This window comes from Myodes glareolus, chromosome 14 (genome assembly GCF_982192425.1).
Source record: "Myodes glareolus chromosome 14, mMyoGla1.1, whole genome shotgun sequence".
Lineage (NCBI taxonomy): Eukaryota > Metazoa > Chordata > Mammalia > Rodentia > Cricetidae > Myodes > Myodes glareolus.
The window spans coordinates 66700903-66709998 of NC_142039.1; positions in this window are offsets into that span (position 1 = coordinate 66700903).

The following is a 9096-nucleotide window of genomic DNA, read 5'->3' on the forward strand; positions in this document are numbered from 1 at the left end:
AGGATTGTTCAGGGAAGATAGTCCCCCTTGGGCTCAACAGGACTCCTTGCGTTTGAGAAGATTGTTCTCTAACATGTAGTAAGCCACCAGCAATCTCAGAAGGAGTCTTTAGGTCATTGGGAAGGTGTCAAGCTCTTGGGCCTGTGTAAAGTGTATCCAAATGCTAAAGTTTGAAGGATGAAATGGGGTCACAGACAAAAAAGTAACATCACTTCTTTTTCTTGAGTTTATGGGTCCAATGTATTTATCCCTGAGATAATGTCCACTAACTACCCAGGTCTAAATATGTGTGATTCACCTACCAATTGTCTATTCAAGGAAGGCTGTCACTTGAAAAAAGTGGCTAGTTTAGCAGGCAACTCAATTGCACGTGTGTTTCTTTGAGAAAGCCACTGCGCAGTCACTGATTATGCAGTCACACTGTGTGACAGAGTATGTTCTTAACACGTCTGTGGCACGGTGTTTGTGGTATCATAGCCATGGTAGCATTATGGCACACTGCATCTGTCCTGTGCCTTGTGAATCATCTCCTGGTTACTGATAACAGTTCAGTACCACTGACTTGATTAAAGTCATACCAGCTCTTTCCGCAGCTTGGCTTCAGCATTATCAAGATAAATGAAAACAAGAGATAGGAGGAATATGTTAGTATTATTTGGAGAACTGTTCTGACCTCTAGGGGTCATAGTGTTAGTTTATCAGCAAAGAGTTGGACACACTTAAGGACTGTTTGAAGTGGTCTCTAGAGGACAGGTCATGGCTTTTTTGGATTTTAAGCAGTGTCAGGTCCGGGCAGATGTCTCTGAAAATCTAGCTTTTTGCTGTAGCTGGTATGTCAGCAGCTCCAGGAACGCACCCTCACTCAGCATTCAAAGGCGGGAAGAGGACGTACGATGGTTTGGGTTTCATCAGGCCTAGAGCCCACATGATAGGAGAGAACTGACTCCTGGAAGTTGTTCTTTGACATTTACCTCCCCCAAGTAAATAAACATAAAATCAGAATAAAATGAACTCAAGAAGTGAGGGCTGCACCAAGCAAGGGGCTCTGCTTTTTGATGTTTTTAGTAGTATAAACTATATATAATAATGGGTTTCATTATGGCATTTTCATACCTGTATATAATGTATTTCAATCATATTCTTCCCTATTAAGTTTTCTTACACACCTCCCGCTCTTTTTCTTCTTCCCAACGGTTCCCCAGACATTGTTACTCTCTTATCAAGGACTAAAGCCTCATTCCAAAAGATCAGATACCTCACTGGCCAAGCTTGAGGAAGACATGGAAGGGCATGTCTGAGCTGCTTGAGGGAAACCTGGGAGACATATCTGTGCTTTTCTTTCTAAGGGGGACATGGGAAGGCGTGTCTGTGCTGTTTTTGCTGTGGGAATGGCAGGCTCAGATCGCAGTGTCTGTGAAAACTGCAGGCCCTTGCCCAATAGAGTGCTTTGGGGTTCCAATAATTCTCATGTATTTTTTAAGGACTTCTCTGTGTTATGTTGAATTATGTGTAGGTATGTGTGTCTGCGTGTGGGTGCGAGCATGTGAGTGCAGGTGCCTGCCTAGGCCAGCGGCATGGAATTCCCTGGAGCTGGAGCAATAGGTGGCTGTGAGCTGCCTGACACAGGTGCTGGGAATGCTGGGAACCTAACTCAGCCTCGAGAAGAGCAGCCCCCTCTTAGTTACTTACTTATTTTTGCAGTGTTAGGGATGAAACCTAAGCCAGATTCAAGACTATTTTTGTTTTCAGTATGTTTATGGTATTCGTGTGTTTCGGTGTGTGTGCACATATGTGTGGGGGCCAGAGGTCTCTCTGTTGACAATCAAGATGATGAACAATGAGAAGCCAGTTTTTTTGGCTCCTCCTTTCTGTTTGAATCCATCTTGTGACAATAGTCCAACTGCTTCTAGAATCATCCAAAAGCATGCCTGGGAAGAAGCTAATCAGACTGACTATCCAAGGACCCACAGTTAGTCACCAACGAACTCAGACTTCTGGTTTTCATGCCAGGGTCTTTTTCCAGGAACAGATGAACCATTCTTCTGAACACAGGTCATGAAGACCTCACGGTGTCAATTCCTGGGAACACAAACTGTGTTTATAGAGATAAATAACTCAAGCATGAAGATTTTAAAACCAGGAAATTCAGAGTGTGCTGTCTGCACCCTTAGGTATATAATTTGTTTGCTATGCTAATCTGATAAAATTCCCCAACTGTATTTGTATAGTCATAAGTGGTTCTAGAAATGAACAGGCCACTATAATCACATGCACAGCCTGGTGATGAGAAGGAAAATGTTTCAAGTCAAACAGCCATGGTCATGGCTCATGTTTCACACATTTTCTTGGGGGATGGTTCTTGCTGTACCCACTTAATCTCATTTTTGCTTAAGGCAGGTCAAAGTGATCAGATAGCAGTGGGGATGGGTGACTTAGCACGATTCTTCGCGCAGACTGGTTTAGGCAGGCTCAAAATGGAATCAGAGCAGCCTACTTGGAAGGAAGTAGATACAGTCTAAAGCTTAGAGATACAGTCCTGGTCATAGCTATGGTCAGACAGGAGGGAATGAAAGTGACCTAAGAATGCTGAGGCTTGGGCTGGAGAAGTGGCTCGGTCGGTAGAGTTCTTACCTAGCACGCTCAAGGCCCTAGGTTCAGTCCCCAGCACCGTGTAAACCAGGTGTGTAGTGCAGGCATAGAACCTTTGCATTCAGGAGGAGAGGCAGCAGGATCAGAAGTTCAAGGCCAGCTGAGGCTACAGGAGACCCTGCCTCAAACAAACAACTCAGTGCTATGACTGGATATGCTTTGAGTGTCCTCAAAGGTTCCTGTGCTGAGAAATAATGCCTCTAGTGAGTTATTACAAGGGCAGAAACTTAATCAGATAATGTTACGTAGAAGGACTGGGGGGAAGTGGATCATGAGGGCTAGGAATGCCATTGATTAAATCCTAGTGGCTATATAAGAAAAGGGAGAGAGGGTGGAAATGGCCAAAGTACAGGATGCACATAAAATGAAAATATCATGAGAGCCATTATTGTGGACAAGAAACATTTGCCAATAGTAATTTTTTTAGTTATTAATATCTTTGTTACTTGAAGTGCTAAGGGTGGAACCCAGAGTCTCCTGCATGTTGAGCTACTGCTCAACCAACTGAGCCACTTCCCCAGCACTGTTCAGTTATGGTTTGAAAAGGAGGAGAATGAAGGGGCTCAAAGACTCACAGGCTCTGTCTTTTGCTATGAGGATGTGCTGCGGGGCCTTGGCCCTCTGCCAGAAACAAGGCCATCACAAGACACAAGTCCCTGTTGCATCTTCTTTTAGCCATGAGCTAAAAGAAGTTTCTTTTTAGCCTCCTAATCTGTGCTATTGGACCAATGCCAGCACAAGAGGGTCAGGAATATAGGTGGTAGAGGAACTGCCTCACGTGCATGAAGTGCTAGCTAGGTTCATGAACCAAGGATGGTGGTATCCACCTGAAATCCTAGTACTTGAGAGGTGGAGGCAGGAAGGTCAGGTGTTCAGGATCATCCTGGACTACAGAGTTGGAGGTAGCCTGGATATCTGAGGCCCTGCCCCCCACCAAAAAGAAGAAAAATATATTAATGGCAAGAAAATGGAATATGACAGCAGATATGTATGACAGGGCAGAGTTTAATTTATGAGTAATATTTTTTCACAGTCCTGGGGATGTAGCTCAGAGCCCTGCACTCGCTAAACAAACTCTAGCTCTGAGCTTCACCCTGACTGTCTGCACACTAGTGTTTAAAACAGTGGATAGACTAAATCACTAACTCGAAAGTCTGTTTTCACGGGTCCTGTTTTGCCTCACTCCCCAAACAAGGGAAGAAGGTAGCCTCTCCTAAGAATACGGAGAACAGAAATGTTCTCCACCACTCCCGTGGCTTCTGACCAGAAATCCCCTGAGAAGTTTACACTGGTGCCTGAAGACCTACGGGCTACACCAAAACAGAGTCCTCTTCACTGCAAGAACTGATGGCCTTTAGGTGTCTACCTGGCAAGGCCAAACCAAGACACGTGGAAGTCCATTTAACTTGTGAACTGTGAACATTGGCAGATAGAATTTGAGTAGATCTTTTCCACTCCAAACCTGCTGCCAGTGAAGCTCCTCCATTGCAGGCTCCAGCTTCACCAGCCGGCAGTGGAACTGGACCTTCCATGGCCACCGTGGCTGGATGAGAGGTGAGGAGTCTAGACGGGGAAGCTGCTCATGCCAACGTCAAACCCGTTCCCTGCGTTCCTGCAGGGCGGGCAAAGCCTGGCAGAAGTTTGGTGAACTGACTTGTCCTGACTCCTTCTCCCACGTTAGCTGAGGGGGAAAGTGGGATTGGAGCAGATCGCAGTGGTGTGTAGCTGGGCCGGTCTCAAGAAGATCCCCTCGAAGACTGGCTGCCTTGGAGTAGTCTAGTCAGCCGTGACCTTAAGAAGAGGGACTTTATCCAAATTGTCCAGCTCTCTGGGCACACTTGACGGAGCTCTTTCTGGGCTCACACCAGCCCCGGGCAAGGCAGATGTCCTGGGGGTGAGGGGGAGTGAGCCTGTTCCTTTAGGATCTTACCATTTCAGAGGACTCCTTTGCTTGGAGTACCTGGCTCTCCACAGCACATGAGGTCTCTGAGCTGGGCCATACTGTCCCTTAGGAAGGATGTTCCCACTTTGGTCCTCATCTAGTCCCCTCCCTGCCATCCACCCTCTCCTTCAGGAATTTTAGCTTAAGTCAGGGCTCTGTATGCAAAATGTAAACTGCTCACAGCTCCTCCCAATCCCTTCCAGTTGTCTGTGCCCTTCCCATTTCCAAAAGGACCACGAACCATCATGGAACAGCTTCGAAGATCCCATCCCCTTTCCCTGGCTAAGCCCACGTGACCAACACCAGACAGGCTGTGCCCGCAGTAGAAGACCTTCGGCTATTTCTGTGTTATCCAGTGCTGAGATGAGAGCGAGTCTTTCAAGCTTGTCGCCTGGACCCCTCTGGCCCTGCATGTCAAGTCACATTCCTCCCTCTGGCTCTTTTCTTTCATACAGTGTTCAAAATACCTCCCTCTCTTCTTCTTTCTCCCCAATAAGGTCTCACATAGCCCAGGATGACCTCACTCACTTTGAACTGATCCTACTGCCTCCACCTCCCAAGTGCTGGGATTACAGGAACACGCCACCGTACCTGGTTTATAGGGTGTACAGGATGAAACTCGGGGCCTTGTGCATGGAGGACAAGCAAGCCTTCTGCCAATTGAGCAATGTCCTCGGCCTGCTTTGTGTTTTGATTCTCTGGCCTGGAAGGTAATCTGGGGATTAGATCAGACAGAAAGACTAGAAACAGGCAAATGTGGGAAGGGAAGAGCCCCATACCCTCGCCATCTACGTCTGGCTGAGTCACCAGTTCTGACACAGCTCGCTGGAGACTCCCCCCCACAGAAACTACACACACAAAGAACACTCCCTGAAAATATTGCAGGATGATTAAGACATCCAGTGAACATGCTTGGGTCTCTTTCTTGGGTCTTAGCAAAATTACTTTGATTTTTAAAAGTTGTTTTGGTTCAAGGTTTATAGTAACCACATTTTCCCCTTGGATACCTCCCTGTTCGTGAATCACCTTATAATGTCACCTAAAGAAAAAAATGTGTGGGCTTAGAGAAATGGCTCAGCCGATAAGAGGCCTCCCCGCTCTGGCAGGGGACTAGAGTTCCATTTCAGAAACCCACACCACATGGCTCACAGCTGCCGGCATAACTGCGGCTCTGGGACAGCCAATGCTCTCTTCTGACTTCTCGTGGCACCTGCACAACAGAGAGACACAAACAAGACGGAAATAAACCTAAAACAACAACAAAGCCCAGCATCTTACTGTAAGGAAATAAGACCAACACTTTAAAATTCTCCCGCAGCCTTGGTTGATAGAGAACCTTTTAACAGTGTAGCTATGAAAGCCCCTACCTAGATCCTGTCTACACTGGTGGTTCTTGTCCTCATGTCTGCATTTGACTTTGCTTAAGTGTTTGTCCTTCTGCTTAATTGGTAGACTTGAAGCTTTGCTTGGAGCTCGAACTCTTTAAGTCCTGAACTTTTATCTTTAATTTTTATTTTATTTATTGTTATTGTTGTGTGTGTGTGTGTGTGTGTGTGCGTGTGCATGCCATGGTTTGCGTATTGGAGTCAGAAAACAACTTGGGAGTAAGATTGCTCCTTCTACTGAGAGCAGGAGATTGAACTCAGGCGGTCAGGCTTAGAGCTTAACCACAAACAGGTTAAGCCATGGAGCCATCTTGGTGGCTTGAAGTTTGTTTCTACATAGAAAGGCAAGATCTTTCTATGTCTCAACACAGGCCACTGAAGCTCTGAGGGGGGACTCCCCAGGGTGTGCACCCAGGCAGTGTAGAGTCCTATCCTTCCCGTAGATGACTTGGCCGATGGTCGGGGAGAGAAGCTGAAGGCTCCCAGACTCAGGCTGGACAGACATTCCACAGTGGCTTCTGAATTAGCTGACACTTGGCAGGTGCATGGGAGAAAAACCACATTATTAACTGTTGATGTGGGAACAGAAGAGTGACTACCCATGGGTGTGATGAGAGCTGAGGGCTTATATTCTGCCCTCGTGGGGGAAAGGCAGGTGCAGTTCACTTGCTGGAGATCAGCAGGTCCTTGGAGGGATACACAGGAGATTGAGGAGGCTCTGGCAGTTTGTCTGCGGCCTGTGAAAGTCCATCTTCTCTGGTTGATGAATCTCTGTTCATGGCAGTCCAGTTCCCTGGGCAAACCCGCCTGCAGGCAGCTACGGGGAAGGGCAAAGGAAATCTCTTCTGTGTTTGCTGTTTTCCAAGTGCTTTCAATGCAAAATTAAACAGCGCACCAAAATGGCGTATTCTTGGATTCTATCTGTTGGTTTCTTTCACCGCTGTGTACCCCACTGATTGAGAATAAGACCACTGCAATATGTAAAGCCAAATTTGAAACAAGCTTTAATCAAATACTGGCCAGGTCCATATCCAAGTTCCCTGGAAATGGTCCGGCAAAGGCTTAAGAACGAAAATTAATAAATATGTTTGGGTCTAGTGAAGGAAGAGCCACAAATCAACTCTAGATCCAGCCTTCAAATAAAATAGAATAGTATGAAGCAAGTGTATTGTTATCTACACTAGAAAGACACCCAAACTCCTTCCTGCTAATCTGAAGCCAGTGACCAGAGAGCTCAGAGATAAATTCTGAGCCCCAACCATAAATGCAGCCACGTGGTCACTGGCAGCTGGCACACAACAGCAGCAAAAATATCTGATCCATTTCTGTCTCAGTTCCATGTTTGCAACAAAACTTACAAACACACCAGAAAACAAAGACAAAACTTTCCAACAAAACAGGGAGACGCAACTTTTGAGAAAAATAGACAAAACTTCCTAAGAAGACAAGCAAAACTTTTCATGGGAAACAAAAACTTTCCAATCAGAACCAGAAACAAATGGGTGGGTGATGTCTAGCTATATGCCCTGGATGGGAGAATACTGGGGTTTTGTCGAACCTGCTCCACATCTGGGTGATGTCTAGCTATATGTTCATAAGCTTTTAATATGTCTAAAATTTATTTTTTTCAAAAGCTCCAGGGAGCCAATTGGACCTATCTAAACGGACCAGACTCGCCCAGGATAAGTATTATTTAATTCTTCCCTTATCATTCCTGGTCTCGGAAACTCCTGGGAAATTCCCTCCTCCACCCCTCCCCTCAAAACCTCCATCTTCCTTCCATCTTGGGACTCTCTTCCCTTAATCACCGGGATCTAAAATTTGTCCAGTCATAGTTTTCTGCCTTTACAGCATCTTGCGAGGTCCAAGCTGCCAGCCAGCCAGTTCCACAGAGCCCCCCAAAACACAAAAGTAATCAGCCACCCCAGGACATGGTCAAGCACCTCAACTCTTCGATGCCCACAAAATCAGCAAAAAGCAGTCTCAAGAGACCTGACGATGCCCACAAAATCAACAGGAAGCAGTCACGAGAGACCTGACGACACCTCATTCCCACCCTTTAAAGACCCCAAACTCCCCAAATTTTATAATAAACAAAAGAGTGAAATGTTATGATTTTAGCTAGCCAGCACGGCTGGCACTTCCAGGTTCCAGGACCACACACGTGCGGACAAGCTCTCAGGCAAAAATATGTGCGGCATGGTTGCATCACCTACGTATGACGGAGCTACGTAAGCCCTCACACGCATGTGAGCTCTGTCATCTGCGTATGATGTAGCTACATCATCCACCTGAGCGCATGTGCTAGGCAGCCCTTAAAAGCTGGATGTACCATCTTCAGCCCTCTCTGCACACCGACTTCACCAGGCCTGTGCACGTCTCCTCTAATAAACTCCTAAGTGGGTTTGTTGCTTCATGCTTCCTTCTCACTCACGCCAGGCAAATTCACAGGTGATACTTGATCACTTACAGCCAGTATGGATTGGGTCAAACAAACTTGTTTAGGGGGATGAAAATATGTGGCTTGTCATTGCCCATAAACAAACGCCTCCAGCATTTCAGGGACTATCTGGGCAAGGGGCTTGTCAATCAGAGCATTTTTGTTCCATTGATCTCTAAGGCATAGTAATTAAAACTTAAAATGCAACTTCGACGCTTACAACTGCTTCAAAGTTTTAATGGTTTTCTGCAACTTTTTGCATTACTTTTTATTTTTATGTGTCTGAGTGCTTCGCCTGCACGTATGTATGTGAACCACATGTGTGACTGCTACCTGTGGAAGCCAAAAGATTCCGATCCCTTAGAACTGGAGTTACAGAGTTTGTGAGCCACTGCGGGGGTGCTGAGGACAAGAGCAGGCAGCCAGCTCTCTTAACGACTCTGAGCCATCTTTCCAGACCCCACTTTTTAATTTTTAAAACACAGCACTTGGGAGTTATTTATCTCGATTCCTGAGGTTTTGGGTGTGCCGGTACATGCTGACCCACAAGAGTTCCTCCTCAAGCTTGGCAGGGAGATTGAGAAGAGATTGAGGGAGAAGTTTCTATTGTAGAAACTTCTGGAACCGTGCAGGGTCTGCACAGCTTTAATACTCTGGCTCTACTCGTGCAACATTGAGAC